Source organism: Pongo abelii, chromosome 9 (assembly GCF_028885655.2).
Source record: "Pongo abelii isolate AG06213 chromosome 9, NHGRI_mPonAbe1-v2.0_pri, whole genome shotgun sequence".
Classification (NCBI taxonomy): Eukaryota; Metazoa; Chordata; class Mammalia; order Primates; family Hominidae; genus Pongo; species Pongo abelii.
The window spans coordinates 99,142,544-99,151,623 of NC_071994.2; the positions used below are offsets into that span (position 1 = coordinate 99,142,544).

General features: G+C 38.7%; 1 protein-coding gene across 2 annotated transcripts in view; it reads right to left on the reverse strand.

The window, feature by feature from the left end:
• MAML2 (mastermind like transcriptional coactivator 2) overlaps positions 1-9,080 on the reverse strand; it is a 367,004-nt gene that overhangs the window by 223,377 nt on the left and 134,547 nt on the right. The gene's annotated exons all lie outside the window — the stretch shown is intronic.

Genomic DNA, 9,080 nt, shown 5'->3' on the forward strand with positions numbered 1-9,080 from the left:
TAATGAATGGAAAAGTCCCTCTATATTTTATCAATTTGGACGAATGCCAAAATGCAGACCAATCATTTCATTAAGTACATTCACCTTCTGGTTCCACTGGGAAGGGAATCACTTAACAGTATAAAGAAAACATTACTGAAAATTATCTCTAGTGTGATAAGGAGGGGAAGGGTGGCCAGGAATCAACTCAGGTAAATTAAGAAATAAAAGTGTGACTACTTTAGTATCAGAGGAATTTAGTTATATTATTATCACCTTTGGAACACAGTAAGAACCTTAGTTCAAACAGATGAAAGATTAGCCACAATAAAAATGTAAACACGACCCTAATTAATGATTTTGCTCACAATTAGTCTCTCTGTATATACTCATTAACACTCTTAATGTTCTAGATAACTTTAACATCCCTTGGTCAGGAGAAGCCATGGCTGAGCTCTGCATGGCCCAGCTGCAAAACAGATATCATCTGTAGCTTGGATTTGCTGAGATTCCATGTCCATTTCTTGAGTCAGATCTCAGAGTAAACACAATTCTTCTAACAAGCTATTAGTGAGACTTCATTCTTTTTCTTCTGTTTCTCTTTGAGGAATGAACGGAATCTCTCCTGGGACCTATCCTGTGCCTAAGAGCAAAACAAGCACAAAAGTTCCCACATTTGGTAAACTAAGAGCCTGACAGATTTCATCAGAGAAAGATGTACTAAGTTAGTGTGTCCCTCACAGCAACACTCCTGCATTTTAATTATTTCCTTCAGGTCATGGCAATGCCTCAATCCACCATGTCTTCCTGCTGACTTCTGAGGAGCTTCTGGACTTTGACAAGTTAACATCTGTAATAGTGCAAAGCATGTGTATTTGGTGGAGGGTGGTGGGGGGATACGGGTGGAGAAATGTTGAAATAGCTTTGAGGATCTGACTAAAAAGGGCCACTTCAGGAGAGGCAGCACCAGAAGCAAGGCAATCAGAGGGCAATGGTACCATCTCTTAATCACATACCATGAACCAAGAGGTGACAATGAGAGGGGAAAAATAGTAAAGACAATTCTATATAACAAAAACAACCAGGATGATAAGCTTTATTTCTGAATTTCTTTGGTTTTATGTTTTGAAAGCAGTATTTCATAAGATTACGACATTTAACTCTTTTGAAAAAAAATGCCTCTGTTTTTTAATAAAAAAGAAAAAAAAAGTCTCATTTACTTATGCCATGAAATCTGAAATACATTGTAAAAGATCTTCATGGACAGATCAGAGCAATAGATATTTAGGTAGTTCCATATAACTACTTACCATAATTACTTGAACCTACTTGATGGATAGATGTATAAAACATTTCTACTATGTAGACTCAAATATTTACAAAGGGAAGTGAATCTCTGGGTATTCAAGAAGAAAAGGAGAAAGAGTAGGAGAGAGTAAGGGGAGGAGGAAAGGGAAGAAGAGAAGGATGTTTAATTGCCTAAAAGGACCATTCCCTCCCCAATTGTAACAGCATTTTGCCATGTACAATTCCATCACAGGCTCTGGGTGCTTTAGAAGTCTGTTTAGATTAAGAAACAGTTACGCTTAGTTTGGAGTTTTGTTCAATATGTTTCAAGTTCTGAGACCACTAGGACTATTCCACATTAATGGTTTATATCAAGGACCTATTTGTAGACAAAAAAGTAAAAGGATTTGTGAATATTTCAAAATGTCTGTGAGTATAAAAGCTTAGACCAAGTGGAGTCATATGAAGACCTAAGAAAAGGATTTTAAAAGTCTAAAATGGGGCAGGGTGTGGTGGCTCACGCCTGTAATCCCAGCACTTTAGGAGGCCGAGGCAGGCGGATCACAAGGTCAGGAGATCGAGACCATCCTGGCTAACACGGTGAAACCCCGTCTCTACTAAAAATACACACACACACACACAAAAATAGCCGGGCATGGTGGCGGGCACCTGTAGCCCCAGCTACTCGGGAGGCTGAGGCAGGAGAATGGCGTGAACCCTGGAGGAGGAGGTTGCAGTGAGCCAATATCATGCCACTGCACTCCAGCCTGAGCGACAGAGCGAGACTCCATCTCAAAAAAAAAAAAGTCTCTAATTGAAGTATAGTACCATGAAGGCCTCATGTTAATCACACACAGGAGGAAAACAGAGTCTATTTTCTACCATTGTGGATGAAGTAGAAAAAATCATGTAAGAATTGATTATGTTTCAGCTGGGCATGGTGGCTCACGCCTGTAATCCCAGCACTTTGGGAGGCCGAGGCAGGCGGATCACGAGGTCAGGAGATCAAGACCATCCTGGCTAACACGGTGAAACCCTGTCTCTACTAAAAATACAAAAAAAAAAAAAAAAAAAAAAAAAAATTAGCTGGGGGTGGTGGCGGGCGCCTGTAGTCCTAGCTACTCAGGAGGCTGAGGCAGGAGAATGGCGTGAACCCGGGAGGCGGAGATTGCAGTGAACCGAGATCTCACCACTGTACTCCAGCCTGGGTGACAGAGCGAGACTCCATCTCAAAAAAAAAAAAAAAAAAAAAAAAAAATTGATTATGTTTCAGCAGTTTTATTGGAGTAACCAAGCCTACATGAAAGGCAAAGCATGGTCACCAGTTATGGAATCCCAGGTAGGATCAGGAATGCGTTAGGAAAGTGCTAATTGCTTCAGTATAATTCTTCAAAGCCTGCAAAAGTCAGGGATTAGGAGAACGAAGGTTAGTAAAGCTTGCTTTGGGTAAAGATGTGATGTGAAAGAAAAGCCATTGAGATAGGATCCATTAAGTGACTATGCTGTGTTCCAGATGATTTTTTTTTTTTTTGAAACGGATTTTCGCTCTTGTCGCCCAGGCTGGAGTGCAATGGCACGATCTTGGCTCACTGCAACCTCCACTTCCCAGGTTCAAGCCATTCTCCTGTCCTTAGCCTCCCGAGTAGCTGGGATTACAGGCATGTGCCACCACGCCTGGCTAATTTTGTATTTTTGGTAGAGACAGGGTTTCACCACGTTGGCCAGGCTGGTCTTGAACTGCTGACCTCAGGTGATCTATCTGCCTCGGCCTCCCAAAGTGCTCAGATTACAGCTATAAGCCATCATGTCTAGCCTCAGATGATATTTTTTACCTATAGAATGTGAGCTCCCAAAGGAAACACCTAATAAAGTTTTGAACACAGTAATAAGGCAATAAATATGTTGAAAAAAAGGAATCTGAATTGCCTTTTAAAATCATTTATGAATGACAGCACAGCAATTGCAAATTTAACATAGCAGGCTACAATAATATAATCAAACTTCAATATATTCATTTAATCAACAAATACCTATTGAATACCTTATAATGCCAGGCTGTGTTTTAGGCACTGGGGATTCAGACATACACAAAACAGAAAAAGTTGCTGACTTCATGGTGTTTACACATCAGTGACAAAGGCATAGCATATCTGGACAATTACCTGAATTAATATGTTTAACATTCTCTAAAGAACAGACATTTTAATGATTTTTCAAATAATTGCACCATGAATATACCAATTGACTAGGTCTTTCACTTCCTTAAGAATTGCTGGCTCTGGAAAAGAATGCAACAAGTCCTATCAGATTATGCCTTAAAAATGTGCAAAATGTTTGTTGTCAGATCTGGCTGTACATTTATTAAGCTGTATTCATAATTAACAAATTTTATTTAGATTTTTTTAGATATAAGTCAGTCGGCAAGCTGCTAGGAGCAAGCCATTACAAAAGAAAAGTAAAAGAAAAACATAGTATCCTTTCTCTTGAGGCACTTACATTCTAATGCAAGAAGTCGCAAGTCACAGAGAAATACGCTTAAACACAAATGACCAAACATGAACATACTTACTAATTCAAATGCAAAATCCATATATGGTGTAGAAATGGAAATGAATCCGTAACATACTTTGGAATGAGTGAATCAGTGCAGGTCAGCCATGTATGAAAATATTTAGCCCACCCAAGGATCTATTTGTTAAATGTTTTCAAAAAATTTAGTGCGGTTATTCTCAATAATATGAGTGCAAAAACACATTTTAAACAGAAATCTTTCTCCTTTCTAATCTACTGTATTAGTGAGTGCTCTCACAGGAAACAGATGGTGCACTTGACTTAGGATAATTTGTGAAGGGGTTAAGGACTAATTATCCAGGTGTAAATAGGGTGTGGGGGAATCTCCAGGGATACAGCAGGAGCCCAGGGCTAACCACAGAGATGCTGTCACCACCCCTAGGCCTGAAGGACTGAGGGAGGGAGAGGTTTCTGGAACTGAGGAGAGAGATTCCTGTGGGGCAGGCTGCCTTGAAAGGAAGCAAAGGCCTTCTGACCAGAGCAGGGACAAAAGGGTGTAGGTGCACTTGGAGGGGCAAATGGAAGACATGTGACATGCACCACATATACTATTGCCCACCCAAGTTAATTAAATAGTCATTCAATATTTATTGAGCACCTACTACGTGCCAACCCCTGTACTATGGAAGGACTCTAAAAGAAGAGTAGGTCATTGTGTCTGCCCTCAATAATTCAGAGCCTAGTGTAGATGACAGACTTACAAACAGACTAAGTAATGTGCATTGATTCAGGCAAGTTCTGTAACAGAAATTTGCAAAAGTGTTGTGAAAACAAAGAGGGTTGAGAAAGAGCTATCCTTTGGAAAGGGACATTACTAGGGAACTGCTGACACACAGCCTTTACCAGTAAGATCAGGTTAATTGTATTCAAGATAATAAAGAGGTCACTGATTTATAGGCCTATAATTCTGATATATTTACATAGATAAAAGCATATGCATTAAGAGGTCTCACCAAAGACTCCAAGAGTTTTTGTTTTTGTTTTTTTAAACCACAATTTATATCAGAAATAGTGCATTGCAGTCACATTATGTTGAAGGAATCTGCTTAAGTTCATACAGCCACTTAGTAGCAGAGAGAGAGGACAAGGACTCAGGTTTCCTGGCTTTCTGCCAAGGTGAATCGTGGCGGTGTTACGTGTTTTCGATGTAATTTTAGGTGCACCTAAATTAAATTAGTTGTCTTTCTCCTCTCATCATTGCTCTACTACATTCCATTTCTCTTTATCCTTCATTCTTATTACATTGATTGGAGGGCCTCTTGAAATTGGCATCAGTGAACTTCTTAAGAATCGAAAGCTCAGAGTCCTATATCTGTTGCTTAGCAGTAAATTTCAGTAATGTGTTTTTCACTTTACTTTGTGGTAGCCTGTACTTTCCTGGTGTAATTTCTTTTCATATAATGTGTGAATTTTACAGTATGATGTCAACATGGTGAAATGCATAACCATATGGTTGCCACATAATTGAATGCTCCAATCTGTGAATTGCGCTTTGAGCAATTACCGTAGTGACCTAATTGTTGCCATTCCTTGTTTTGTTAGTAACAATTATTCAGACTACTTTAATGCAGCAAACTTACCAACATATTCATTTACTCATTTCTACAAGACTTCGAGTGAACTCCCAGGGACCATCCCTGGGCCTTAACATGATGCCTGGTATATTGCAGATGCTCTATACTTGTTTAATCATCCAACATGCATTTAGCATCATGCATTTAGCATCTAATGTCTAATACATTTCAGGCACTGCAGTTGGGGTACAAATATAAATATGACATAGTCACTGCCTTCAAGAGGCTCGAGCTAAGTTTAATTCAATTTTACTGTTTTTTAGGCAGACCAGTACTGTGTGGTAAAACACCAGGCTAGTGAAGGGACACCTTCAAACATGATAACAAGAGCAGTTGTATGATTCATGTTGCTTAAACTAGAGCCTATGTAGCTCACAGGCTGAATTTACTTGGCAAGCCAAATAATTGCTCTTGCAATAGCCCAAATGTCGCTGCTTCTGATGAGCTGCCTTCTGCTCTTCTAACTGATGGGACTGATGGCTGGAGGTTGCCTGGCCATTGGAACCCTTTTCTTTCCTCTCCTCTCAAAGGTCAAAGATGTGCCTTCCTTCATCCATCCCTACCTTCTTTGTTGCCCCTTTGGAAAGATTCCCCAGTCTGGCTTACAGCTAATACAGTTGAGCATTGAGGTTTGTTTCTGCACTTTGTTTTCAAACTTTCAGGTGTTTTGCTCATGTTGTCCATGCAAATTTTTACACGTTTAAGAAGAAACAAAGTTTACTTTTGTGCCTAAGGAAAAACTGATGTCTTTGGCAAAAATGATGCCTTATATGAACTTTCTGGTTCTAAAAGCTTTCTTAATTTCAGTTTCGATTGACTCTTTTTTTTTAATTATTGAGAAGGTTAAGCAATAGAAGTTTTTATGTGTTATCTAGAAATAATTCCTTGATCTTTTCAAAATGCTTTGTGAACATGGAAAATAAGTATAGCTTATATGTTATTAAAAATGAGTTTCTTTTATGCAACATGAATATTTGGGGTGAGTACCAGTAATACAAGAGAAAGTAAACAATTCTGCTGAAAAGTTTTTATAATTGCAGAGATATTGAAATTGCCAGATAGGCAGGTGCGGTGGCTCATGCCTGTAATCCCAGCACTTTGGGAGGCCGAGGCAGGCAGATCACGAAGTCAGGAGTTTGAGACCAGCCTGACCAACATGGTAAAATCCCGTCTCTACTAAAAATATAAAACAAAATTAGCCGGGCATGGCTGTGTACCTGTAATCCTAGCTACTCAGGAGGCTGAGGCAGGAGAATCGCTTGAACCCAGGAGGCAGAGGTTGCAGTTAGCAGAGATTGCACCACTGCACTGCAGCCTGGGTGAAAGAGCGAGACTCCATCTCAAAAAAAAAAAAAAAGAAATTGCCAGAATGGCTGCCAGTGAGTAAAGGGTCATCAGGAAACCCATTTCATTTTGTGCTTTTCAGACCTAAAGTAAAAGAGTACAGATGTTTTCTTCTTTTATTCTTGTCTGCAAAGTCCACACATAAAGTCAACTATGTGAGAAAATAAAAGCTGCTTTGGTTATGGATTTTGGAGCAGCCCTGCAACTCCATAATATTATTTATCAAATACTTAGGAAATTTCTGGAAAAATGGAGGTATCAAAAGCAGCACCGGGAAAACAAATGGTTTTAGAAGAATCTTTTAAAAATATCATGTTTGGTAAATAAAAGACAAAAGTTATATAGACCATGAAGTGTTACAAGCATAAAAAAGGGGCAGGGAAAGATTATCATCCAACCTCCTGAAAAAACGCAGTAAATTTAAACCATAACATTTTTTCAAGGTAACTTAAGGAAAGATGTTAAGTCTGCCTCCCTTTTTGTTTTCATACAAGAGATTTAGTCTGCCCTCTATAAAAGAACTTGTTTTCTTGTAACTGCACCAGTTAGACTTCTCTATTGTAATCTGGAAATCTATGGCTTTGGGGTACTCCAAGCATAGCTTTTTGTTGTGTGCTCTTTCTGCTGTGCAATGCTGTGCTATAAAGGATGTCATTTTAATTATTCACTGGCCCATCTTTTAAGCCCCTTAAAGGTTACAGGGCAAATTCTGTCTAAACACTCAGTAAAAGTCAAGGTAAGGTACATCTTAGATCCAATTTCCCAAATTAGTTGGTAAATTGTGGTCTCTTCCATGATATTGCTTCATCCTTCAATAAAGTTGATTATAAACAAATTGCGGCCAGCAGCCAAACTCAGCACAGATTATGTGCAACTACATAACTGCCTGGGGCGGCCTCTTTTACCTATGCACACCTTAAGTGAGGCTGTGTTCTGGCATGCAGGGCAATAAAACCCAGGCCCTCTGCTGCTCTGCCTGTGAGATAGTGAGGTTGCCTCAGGATATGCCAACACAGTCAAAAGAAAAACAGAGGTGAAATCCACTTTACCGGATGGAGTATAACTGCTGTCCCTTAAAAATTGTCCAGGCAGTATATGCATGGCTGTGAGTAAACCAGTGATGATTACAAAATACAACAGATATCACACCAACTAATCCAAGGGCTCTGCATCTTGACATTATCGAATAAAGAGGGTACTTTCAAGGCTTTACTGTTTTTAAGGTCTATATCCTGGCTTGTGTAAACATATATGGTCATCACTAAATAGATGCCCCTCTGTTACAGAGCCAACAAAGAACTTTTTTTTAAGTCCTCACTTCCTCCCCAGGAAATGGTGTATATTCAGAGAGGAAGCTGTCTTCCTGTTTTCTCCATACTAACACACTTGCTGGTTTTTTTTCTAAGCTTCCAAACTCAGAGTCTCCATCATATGGAAAAAACTCTTCTTAGCAACTGGCCACATTTTTTGCTGCAGTGATTTTTAAAAAGATTTATTTTCTATAAGTCATAAAAAGTATTATTGGTCTAATTTTTCATCTACTGTATTCTTAAGTACTATGTCCCCTCCCAATCTCTATCTTATTCAATCTATAATAGGGCATTAGACTCATCCAATGGGGTTTTTCTGTCAAAATTCTTAGCAAAATACATCAACTCTTAGCTTCCCAATTACAAAAGCAACTTGACAGGGCACCTGCTTTTTATTATTTCAGTGTTGTGTGATACAAACCCAATGTGCCTGGCACCCAAGAATGAAATATAATTCAAGAATGTTTTGTACATTCTGCTCTAATGTTTTAGCATTTCAGCATTGATTTCTGGGACTATTAAAAAAGAACCATTTGGAAACAAACAGAAGTATTTTTCTTTAGTTGTTACAGTCAGTTGAGGAACTCTTGTTTCATTTATTTCATGTAGAGATACTTGAAGTAATAAAGTTCAGATAAACCTGAGAATTAAGGCAGGGCTAACCCTGGATGATATATTAAATGAGATGAATTTTGAGTTTGTTAACTTACTAGTTTATTAATTCTGGTAATATGACAAAATAAAGTTCTTTAACACCCCCCAAAGATAACACTAGTTCACCAGCAATGGATCCAAACCAAGACAAAATCTCTGAATTGCCAGAAAAAGAACTCAGAAGGTCAATTATTAAGCTAATCAAAGAGGCACCAGGGAAAGGTGAAGTCCAACTTAAAGAAACAACAAAAAAAATCATACAGGATATGAATGGAAAAATCTTCAGTGAAATAGACAGCATAAATAAAAACCAATAACAACTTCTGGAAATGAAGGACACATTTAGAGAAATGTAACTTAC